Below are 10,732 nucleotides of genomic sequence, written 5' to 3' on the forward strand. Positions count from 1 at the left end.
AATTCAACACCAAATTAGTCTCTTGGCATCTTTTCAATACTAGTGCCAAATTGTGAAGGCAATTATCAAATGAAAACCCAATAACATAGAAGTCATCCATGAATACTTCTATAAAACACTCCACCATATCAAAAAATATACTTATCATACACCTTTGAAAAGTAGTCGGTGCATTACATAATCCGAACGACATCCTCCTATACGCAAAAGTACCGAATAGGCAGCTAAAGGTGGTCTTTTCTTGATATCCAAGAGCAATAAAAATCTGATTATATCCCGAGTATCCATTAAGAAAGCAATAAAACGCATGGCCAGCAAGTCGTTCCAGCATCTAATCAATGAACTAAAGTGGAAAATGATCTTTGCATGTAGAATCATTTATCTTTCGATAATCTGTGCAGACTCTCCACTTTGTTTTCTGCCTTGTGGGTAGTAACTCATTAGTATCACTTTTGACCATAGTTGTGCCTTCTATCTTAAGAACAACGCATAGATAACCCCAACGTCTAAAAGCTTGAGAACTTTTTCACGAACAACTTCCTTCATAAGCGGGTTGAGTCTTTTTTGAGCCCCAATGGTAGGCTTGCTGTTTTCTTGAAGCAAAATTCTATGCATGCAAACCGTTGGGCTTATTCCCTTTATATCAACTGTAGTCCATCCCAACGCCATTTTATACTCTCTCAGGACCCAAAGTAATTTTTCCTCTTCAACTTGACTTAAACTTGCAGCAATTATCAGAAGCCCCTAAATAAGCATACTTCAAATTTTCTAGTAATGGCTTCAACTCTAACTTGGGTGCAACTTCAATAGATGGCTAAATTTTCTTCGAAGTTGGTCCCAAAGCCTCAAAAAAATGTCTCCAATGCTTATTGTGTATAGGGGCAAAATTCAACATCTTTGAAATAGCAACTACATCTTCGTTCGTTCCACCGCTCAATTTAGGATGCACCAGGCATGCCTCCAAAGGATCATCCAGATATTGCTCTATGTGTTTCAGAATCACTAGCTCTTCCAACACTTCGACTCGAAAGCATCTTTCAGAATCACTTGGATATTTCATAGCCTCAAAAACCTTGAACACCACTCATTTGCCTTGAACTCTCAAAGTGAGGAAACCGTTTTAAACGTCGATAAGAGTTCCAACGGTAGCCATAAATGGACGGCCCAAAATGATTGGAATTTCTTGATCCTCATCCATGTCAAGTACCAAGAAATCAGCCAGTAGAATGAATTAATCAACTTGAATGAGAACATCTTCAATGATTCCTCTTTGATATGAAACCGAACAACCAGCGATTTGTAAAGATACTAAAGCTGACTTCATTTCTCCAAGACCAACCTGTTTAAAAATAGTAAATGGCATCAAATTAATATTGGCTCCTAAATCAAACAAAGCTTTTTCAAGGGAAAATTTACCAATTGTACAAGGAATAGTTAAACTCCCTGGATCGTTTAACTTCGGGGGCAACATTTGCTGCAAAACAACACTACACTCTTCTGACAACATCACTTTTTTGTGTTCCACAAACCTCTTCTTGTTGGTGCATATGTCTTTCAAGAATTTTGCATAATTCGGAATTTGTTTCACTGCATCAAGCAAAGGAATGTAAATATGTACCTTTTTAAATAAATCTAAAATTTCAGAAAAGTTCTTGTCTTTCTTAGCCCTTTGTAAACGCTGAGGATATGGACTGGTGGCAAATAAATCTTTTCTTGTGCTAGCTCCTCATCTGGCAATGTGACTTAATCATTCTCAGGTTCTTCGCGCTTCTTTTTGTTCTTTGCACCCTTGGTTTCTACGATCTTGCCATTCCTTAATGTGATAGCCTTAATGTGCTCTTGGTTTTTTGGATTCACTTCCAGCTGACTTGGAAATTTCCCAATCTCTCTTTCATTCAATGCACTAGCAATCTGACCAACTTGAACTTCCAGCTTGCCAATGGAAGCTTGCTGATTTTGGAGTGTTGTCTGAGTTGCTTGAATGAAGTCATTTGTGTTTGTAGCAAGTTGAGCTATCAAGTCTTCCACTGGTGTATTCTTTTCTTGTGGCTGGAAATTCATAAGAGGCGGCTTAGCTGGAGGATTCATAACATTCAGATTGTTATTCCATTGAAGATTTTGATGAAAACGCCAACCTGGATTGTAAGTGTTCGAATATGGAGTATTCCGCTGACGAGAAAAATCGGTCACTTGATTTGCTTGCTCTAGCATATACTCTGGAAAGGAACCAATGTTCAAGCACTCAATACTTGCATGTATACATGCACATATGTCACAAACCACATTGAAAAACTTCACAGATTTAACAGTCATCAAATTATCAAACTTTTTGTTTAAGTTAGAAATATGTGAGAATGAATAGCTAATGTCTTGAAGAGTGTGAATGCCTTGGCAATTGTCTTTGTCATTAGAGCTCATCCACTAGTGGCATCAATCATTCTCTTGTTTTCGGGAGTCAATCCTTGATAAAATTATTGCAGCTGCAACCATTCCGGTAAGCCATGATGAGGACACTTCATCAATAAGTCTCAGAACCTCTCCCAACTATCATAAAAAAAAACTTCATAATCACATTGGGAAAAATTCATGATTTCATTCCGCAACTTAGAAGTCTTCGAAGGAGGAAAGAATCTTTGAAAGAATTGATTTGCCAACTCATCCCAAGTTGTTATAGAATTAGCAAGCAGAGAGTTAAACCAAGACTTTCCCTTGTCCTTGAGTGAAAACAGAAACAACCGCAATCTGATAGCATCGTTAGTTGCCCCATGGATCTTCAAAGTTTCACATATCTCAACAAAGTCGCTAATATGTAAATTTGGATCTTCAGTAGTAAGACCATAAAATGATGGCAACATCTGGATGAACGACGGCTTCAACGTAAACTGATTAGTCGTAATTTCTAGGCGCACAATACAAGATGATGTGGCTCCAACAGTAGGATCTGAATAATCCATAAGGGCACGATTTTTATTTGGTTCTTAAAGTGCCATTCTTTCAATTGCTTCTTGCTTCTTTTGCTTCCTTAGAGGGTGTCGAAATGTTCTGTCAATTTCGGGATTGTATGGCACAAGCTCAAGACTTCGAGAACAATGACCATGCATGAACTTCATAAGAACACATGAAACAACAGAAACAAAATTTAAAATAAAATAAAAAAACACAGCAATCGAAATAAGAAAGAGATAGAAATAAATTTCAATCCCGGGCTGCGGCGCCAAAAACATGATTAGACACCATTTTACCAAACATGATTAGACACCACCAGACTAACATGAAAACCATAGAAAAATAGCATAATTTTCCATATCATTAATCTAATCTTAAAAACACCAAAACATGTCATTTCTTTCATTTAAGTCCAAAATTGCATCTAAGAAATTGTAGTTTCCGAAGTACAATAAGTGATAAAATATGTGCTCATCAGATATTAAGTTGTTATCAAATTGCATATTAAATGGCATGGCATGGTCTATGCGCTACCTCAGTTGTGAGGATTTCCATCTGCCTGCAGGTGTTGGAAATCACCATGAAAGTAACTGGTATGGTGCATAGATTAGTGTCAAATACATGTTAATTCATCTTGCTCACAAGTGTTGAATTAATTTCTTTGATGAAGTTTTGGGATATTTTACTTGGACATGTGCCTATTTGGTATTTTCAGTTGTGTCTGTTGGCTACAAACATTGTTTGTCTTGTTCTTGGTCTAATGAAACTGATGCAAGATTGTTTTGGAGATGTATTCACACCTGCAGGTTATGGTGGTTTAATTAGATCAAGGATATCTACATTGGCATATTTAAGTCTTCAAAGAAGCATAAAGTGTAACTTGTGTGTTACAATAACGTGGACTTGGGATGATATAAAGTAAGACATTTTGGTTTAAAGTTTCATCTCTTGATCATAATTTGTGTTTCATGTGAATGAGGATCTTAGCAAGTGTGATTATGAAGGTTCTAGGTTGTGTCTACCCTACAACCGTGTTAGTTCTATGTTGAGAAATGCATTTGACAAAAGCTGCAAGGACGAGATGTAATCACTATTACATGGCCACTAAAGTGACATTAGTTTCCAATCTCAAGTATAAACGTGAATATTACATTTTGTAGACCAAGTGGGAGAATGTTGGATTTATCCAATATAAATCAACCTTTAAGTGGTCTACTACATTTAATTGGAATGTAATATTGGAGAATAATGTTGATCGTGATTTGATCTCTTAAAGATACCAAACCTATATAAGGTGTCTTATGTTGGAAATAGGATTGATGAAATCCTTAATTGAATATGATTATGATACCTGACTTGGAGGCTAAGAAAGTAAGTTTAGATTTCCTTTTAAGGATGGAAACCCTAGCTTTTAGCCTATATAGAAACACCGATCCCTATAAGCACTAGAACACAAAACATAATGCTTCCCATAGAGTAGTTGTATCTGGCTAGGTATTTATAGAAGACATTGGTGTTGCCATGCCTAATGTGTAATGAAGCATTGTTCTATTATTCTTTTATTTTGCCTTTCCGAATGTTATATTGAAAATCACAGTAAACAAAAAAAACAAAAATATCTGGGTAAATCATTCTATACTTACAGATTTGCTGTGTTCTTTTGGGCCAATTTAAACTAAGTCTTATTAATGGCCATCTCAGCCTTTGCCACATTTGACATTGATAAATGAGTAGATGTCCCTTCCGGGTTTGCCATTTGAGATGCTGCCTTCATTTCTATGATAGATATATCTGTTAAAGAAATGCTTTGTTAATATGTACTTGTGCAAATGTCCATTGTCTGGAAGTTGAAAAGCAAATTTGTTGCATCAGAGTGCATTAAGTCCCATCATTCCAGACCTAAATCAGTCCATTCACAAGCTTACAGATATACGGGTGTTTCTTTTCGTACGGATCACATCGACTGTTACATTTGCTGCTGCATGTGCTTCGGCTGGAATTACCGTCCTCAATGCCAATGATCTTAACAAATGTGATTTCGACCATTGTAAAAGGTCTGAGGCTGCTAGACCCACACCTTTTATCAGCTGGTTTACTGTGTCACCGTCGTTTCTCTTAAACTTTTGGTCACTTGCTTCACGGTGAAACACGGTTAGGGAGGAATATTCATCAGTGCCTTAGAGCCTTCTTATGTTCTCAATTTTTGGCCTCTTTGGCGTGGAGACATCTCTGCCAAAAACCAGAGAGCTCGGAGGCCTTTTTCTTCGAATCAAAGAGCAATATAATTGTGTTTCTACAGGTTAATTGTTTGATTTCCCTTATTTTGTGCATGGAAACATTTTGGCAGAGTTTATTGAGATGATAATAACCTTTAACATGGAGATGTATACAAATTTTGGAAATCCTTTTTTTGCTATGAAATTATTTTTCGCCATTGTCGGTTTCTTGCAACGCGTTTTACTATTGTATGGTTTGTAAAAGTCCATAAAACATACAATTCTTTAACTCATTGCCTAGTAAGGGCGTGAGAGAGAGAAAATGTTGTCTGTGTGATCCATTTAGTCATGTAATTATTAAAGCTTCCATGATTGGTGTGGAAAACTGGATTAAGATTTGCTTTTTTTCTTTTTTCTTTTTATTTTTTTTCAAGCTTTCTCATGGAATTAAGGTTTGAAATGCAACAGGTGTGATAAAAGACAACCATTAGCTTTGTTTTCGATTGATAAGGTACTCATAACTCATGATTTGCATGTTCAAGCCGAACTTCCATGGTTTATGAAAGCATTTTTTAGGTTAAAGACCAAATTATTGTGTGGGCGTATAAGTAGACATTGTGAGGGGCTCTTGGTTTCATCCTTGTAGACATTGTGAGGGACTCTTGGTTTGCTCTTTTGTGGGCTTATAAGTTAGTCATGGTTTGATAAATCTTATATTTCGCCGTTCCCAACTGCTTTGACTATTGTTCTAAGCCCCCATTCGCAAAAAGGGGAAGATTTATACCGTTATCTAGTTCACTGTTTCTTACACTTTCAAACGCTAATTTCATGTTAATCACACAAACAAATGGAGATATAGGCTAGTATAAGAGTTAAACATTTACTAAAAAAGAAACGATATACATCTTCTTAGAAAAATGCATTTCGTCACCTTAACTTTTACGGTGTCAAAATCTAGTATAGATGTATGGGCTTAATGTGCACCTATTAAGAATAATTTAGGAGATGAAAGCATAATAATTGGTTATTCACGTAGAAATGCTTTAGTGAGAGTCTTGATGCGGATAATCATGTAATCTGTTGAAGCATCTATAATTAGTGTTGAAAAATGATTAAAGGGTTGGTCTTTGTTCATGGAATTGATGGTTGAAATGCAACTAGTGTGAAAGAAAGACAAGTCGATTGCAAAATACAATCAGTAGCTTTTGTTTCAAAGGGATAAAGTAATCACAATTCATGAATTCCATGTTGAAACCAATTTTCCATGGTTTATGGAAGCATTTTTTAGGTCAATGACCAAATAGAGAAAAAATACACTAAGCCCAAACATATGTATTAACTGTTAAGTCTTTTTATGAACTAGTCCACCACTTTATTGTTTGTCTAATTGTTTTTATACATTTACATTTATCCTTGTACCACATTCTCTCAAACAAAATGATAATTCCCTCATACATGGTTGGTCGTGGTCAATGCATGAACACTAAAGCTAAACAGACCACTGATTGAATTTAACAATAGACTGTCACTGCACATAGTCAGTCAACCGCATCGACCATGCACTTTGTTCAGGTGCTATAATTGCTGTAAATTATACTTTTGTAGTTTGTAGTGTTACCATCCGTTGTTTCTTACTACACCAAGACATCATGTCATCCAAGACAGAATAAGTACATTCATATTAGTTGATTGACCCATTGTGTGATTCTAGAATAATCAGCATCATAGTAGCCAACTAGCCTGCTGTCTTTAAAATTTATTGTAAAATAAAATAAGGCTGCACTACCAGAAATTTGAGGTTGCCTTGCGAATTCTTAGGTGACAGAAAAAATTTTGGCAGGCAACCCTGACGTACACGACGAACATTGGCAGTGGTAGGGCAAAATAAGTCAAGGACATGGGTTGACTAAAAGGTCTTACACGACAAACACACTTCGTAGGCAATCAGAATATTCGCTTGGTAAACATTTGACGCCAAACAGGTAACTCTTTAGCCAACGAAGATGTGTCTCGTTGTGATAATTTAATTTACCTGACGGAGGTATTTGTTGGGATTTTTTTTTACCAAGGTGGTCAAACTTTCATTTGCCATGTGTCAAAACTGTCCACCGACCAAAATATTAACCGATGCGTGTATGGATTTAATCGACAGAGTGGTTCATCAGTTAAGCCTTCATTTGCAGTTTTTAAGTCCGTGCCTCCCTTCATTTTTCTCATCCATATTCATACATTCATTTTCCTCCACCATCTCTTGATTCTCCTCCCATCCTAAACCCTCAACACAAGTTAAAAAAATAAAATAAAAAAATAAAAAAAATAAAAAAGGCCTCATTAGCAAAGCATGTCTATTGTGGCTAGTGGTCTAGAGAGTTCATAGAGAGGATACTACTGTAATGTGCAAGAACTTGGAGTGGAACCACCGTAACGTCGAAGGCGATAGTCAACACAGTCAAAGATGGTGGTGACCAAAGGTTACTTAGATGTTTTGCATGGGGAAGAACATGAAGATGATACAACCGTAATGGGAGAAACGCCCTAAATCTCAAGGCTAGGCTGTTGAAGAAAAAAGGCTTAGCCCTATTTGTAAAGCTCAGGCGCAATCAAAGGCGTATCTGTTTGGCCAGGACTTAGAACATTTATGCATGGTCAAGAACCTAAGTGTATCTAAGTGGGCAGGGTTTCTACATGGGTAAGAATCATAGCATATCTGATTGGCCAGGACTAAGCATTTCTACAAGGTGCAAGAATCAAAGGATTGGGAGATATATGTAAACTTCCATATATTTACAGTATTACGAAATAGTTTGTAAAGTTGTAAATTGTATGGTTGAGCTTTTGTTCATGTAAATTTTCATTTTACTTAATGAAAAAGGAAACAAATTCGTCTAGTTTTCGTGTTATGGTATCTAATTCGACAAAAATATGGAACATCGTAACGTAAAAATTGAAGAATTTATGTTTTGATGATATTTAGAAAAAAGTTTGTAGGTGTAAGCTGAATTTATTAATACTATTTGGTCAAAAGTACACATTTCAAAGTGTCCCAAATACCCGAAGAAATGTGGCAATGTAGGAAACGAACATGTGTGTGTTGGGAATCTAATGGCACATCATTTCCCGACAAAACTCCATTGGGTAAACCTCCAAACAACAACAACAAAGCATTATCTCACTAAATGGTGTCGGCTATATAAATCCTAGAACGCCATTGTGCTTGGTTTGTGCCATGTCTTCTATTAGATCCAAGTAGTCCAAATCTATTCTTAGAGTCCTTATCCAAGTCTTCCTAAGTCTTCCTCTACCTCTTTAGCCCTAGGCCTTTGTCTCATACTCGCCTCTTTTAACCGGAGCATCTGTAGGTCTTTGTTTCACATGTCCAAACCACCTTAACTGATTCTCTCTCATCTTATCTTCAATTTCAGCTACTCCTAATTTTCCTCGAATATCCTCATTCCTAAACTTGTATTTTCTCATGCGCCCACACATCCAACTAATAACCAATATAACAGAATTGCCACATGGCATTATCTAGAAGATGGGTTAGTTAATACAGGTAGAAGGGAACTGTTGTAATTAGTCCTTATGGGTATATAAGGAGTAATAGGGTTCTCATTTGTAGTAAGAAAGCATTGTAAGAATTTCTGAAAGTATTAATACATTCTCTCTTTCTTCCTCTCTATCTCTCCTCATCTTCTTCTTCGTTTCTGGTATCCATTGTTGTTCACAGCTTCTCTGTGTTAATATGGTATCATTGCCGGTTTTGGCTAGTCGCCATTTTCGGTTCTGGTGAAGACTTCCGCTGGTTTGGGTGCTATCTTAAAGATTGGGTGCTCGAAGATTTGGGTGTTTGGTGGTTATCTGGAACGGTGTTCTTAGGAGATTTGGTGGTGCGTTTTTCAGCGAATCAGGTGTATTTGTTTCTTTCTTGGGGCTGTGATTCAATCTGTTGGAATTTGATTGAAGTTGGGTCAATTTGTTGGAATTCGATTAAAGCGAAGATTTGGGGTTTTTGGTAGAATCTTGATGTGTTGATTTCTGTTCTTGTTATTCTATGTGTTTGTTCCTTGGAGTATCATTCTCTAGGACTTGTCGATTTAAAGAAGAAAGTGTCATTCTTTCTATGAATCTTGGAGTTTCAATCTCCTGAGCTGTGTTTGTTCCTTGGAGTATCATTCTCTAGGACTTGTCGATTAAAACAAGAAAGTGCCATTCTTTCTATGAATCTTGGAGTTTCAATCTCCTGTGCTGTGTTATATTGGAGTATCAATCTCCTGGTTTGGTGTCTTTAGTCGAAGTGTGCAATTTGGGTTGTGATTTGGAGTGTCATTCTCCTTACTTGGGTATTGTTTTGTGAATTTTTCGAAGTCAGTTGTGTGCTCCTTGTTTGGTAATTTTTTGGTTTGCTCAGAGTTGTGGTTGATTGAATTCTTTTCAATGGCGTCTTCTTCATTCAAGATTGAGAATTTGTTGGGTATGCTGACTATAAAACTTCGAGATGATAATTTTGCCAAATGGGCCTTTCAGTTTCAGTCGGTTCTTAAAGGGTACAAATTGTTTGGTCATTTTGATGGTACGATTGGTTGTCCATCAAAGTATGCCGTGAGTTCAGAGACTGGTGTTACAAGGGAGATTACCACAGCGTTTCTTGATTGGGAGTCTACTGATATGGCTCTTATTAGTCTGCTACTTGATACATTAACAGATGAGGAAATGGAGTATGTCTTGGGGTGCAGGACTGCCTTTGAAGCATGGTCAAATCTTGTTGAAAGATATGCTTCTGTTTCGAAGTCTCGGGTTAACCATTTGAAAACAGAGTTGCATACGATTCAGAAGGGGGCAGATAACATTGATAAATACTTGTTGCGTTTGAAGAATATCAGAGATCAGTTAATGGCTGCAGGGGAGACAGTTTCTGACAATGATATTATCATTGCTGGGCTGGCAGGTTTACCTAAGGAATATGGTGTTATTCGCACAGTTATCTTAGCACGGGAATCTTCCATTACCTTAAGGGAATTTCGTGCTCAACTACTTGGAACTGAAAAGGAGATTGAAGGGGAAATGAATCTGCTGCCTCAGAATATGGCTGCTCTTTTTGTTCAGGGTTCTCAGTCTGGGCAGAATACTAGTTTGGGTTCTGTCATGTATGGAGGTGGATCTTCGAGTGGTGCATCTTCGTCAAATTCTCAACACCATGCTCATATACCTGCTACTACAGCAGGCACTATTGTTCAGCAACCACAGGGTTCATTTAATAATGCTCATCAACATGGTATGGAGTCCCAGATGTTTGGTTCGAATACTTTTCCTCCAGGGCATCATGATCAATCTTGTGGATATGGTTTTGTAGCTCACTCTCATTCTGGTCAGCAGCATGGGTTCAAATCTCAGACCTATAATGGGGGTTACAGGGCTGGAAATGGTGGTCAATTCAGGAATAATAGCAGCAACTATAGAACTGGTAATAATTTCAGAGGACGAGGGTTTTATGGTGGAAATAGTCCTTACTCTTCAGGGACAAGACAAGTTCAGAATGTTACTGGGTCGTGGTCCAGCAATACAGAAGCTAG

The 10,732-nt window shown here is 37.2% G+C and overlaps 1 pseudogene; it reads right to left on the reverse strand.

The window, feature by feature from the left end:
* Positions 1-814: 814 nt before the first annotated feature.
* LOC148697491 (uncharacterized) lies at positions 815-2,954 on the reverse strand (annotated as a pseudogene).
* Between the last annotated feature and the right edge of the window lie 7,778 nt (positions 2,955-10,732).

The sequence above is a fragment of the Pyrus communis genome, chromosome 4, assembly GCF_041283825.1.
Source record: "Pyrus communis isolate YQ-2024b chromosome 4, ASM4128382v1, whole genome shotgun sequence".
Taxonomy (NCBI): domain Eukaryota; kingdom Viridiplantae; phylum Streptophyta; class Magnoliopsida; order Rosales; family Rosaceae; genus Pyrus; species Pyrus communis.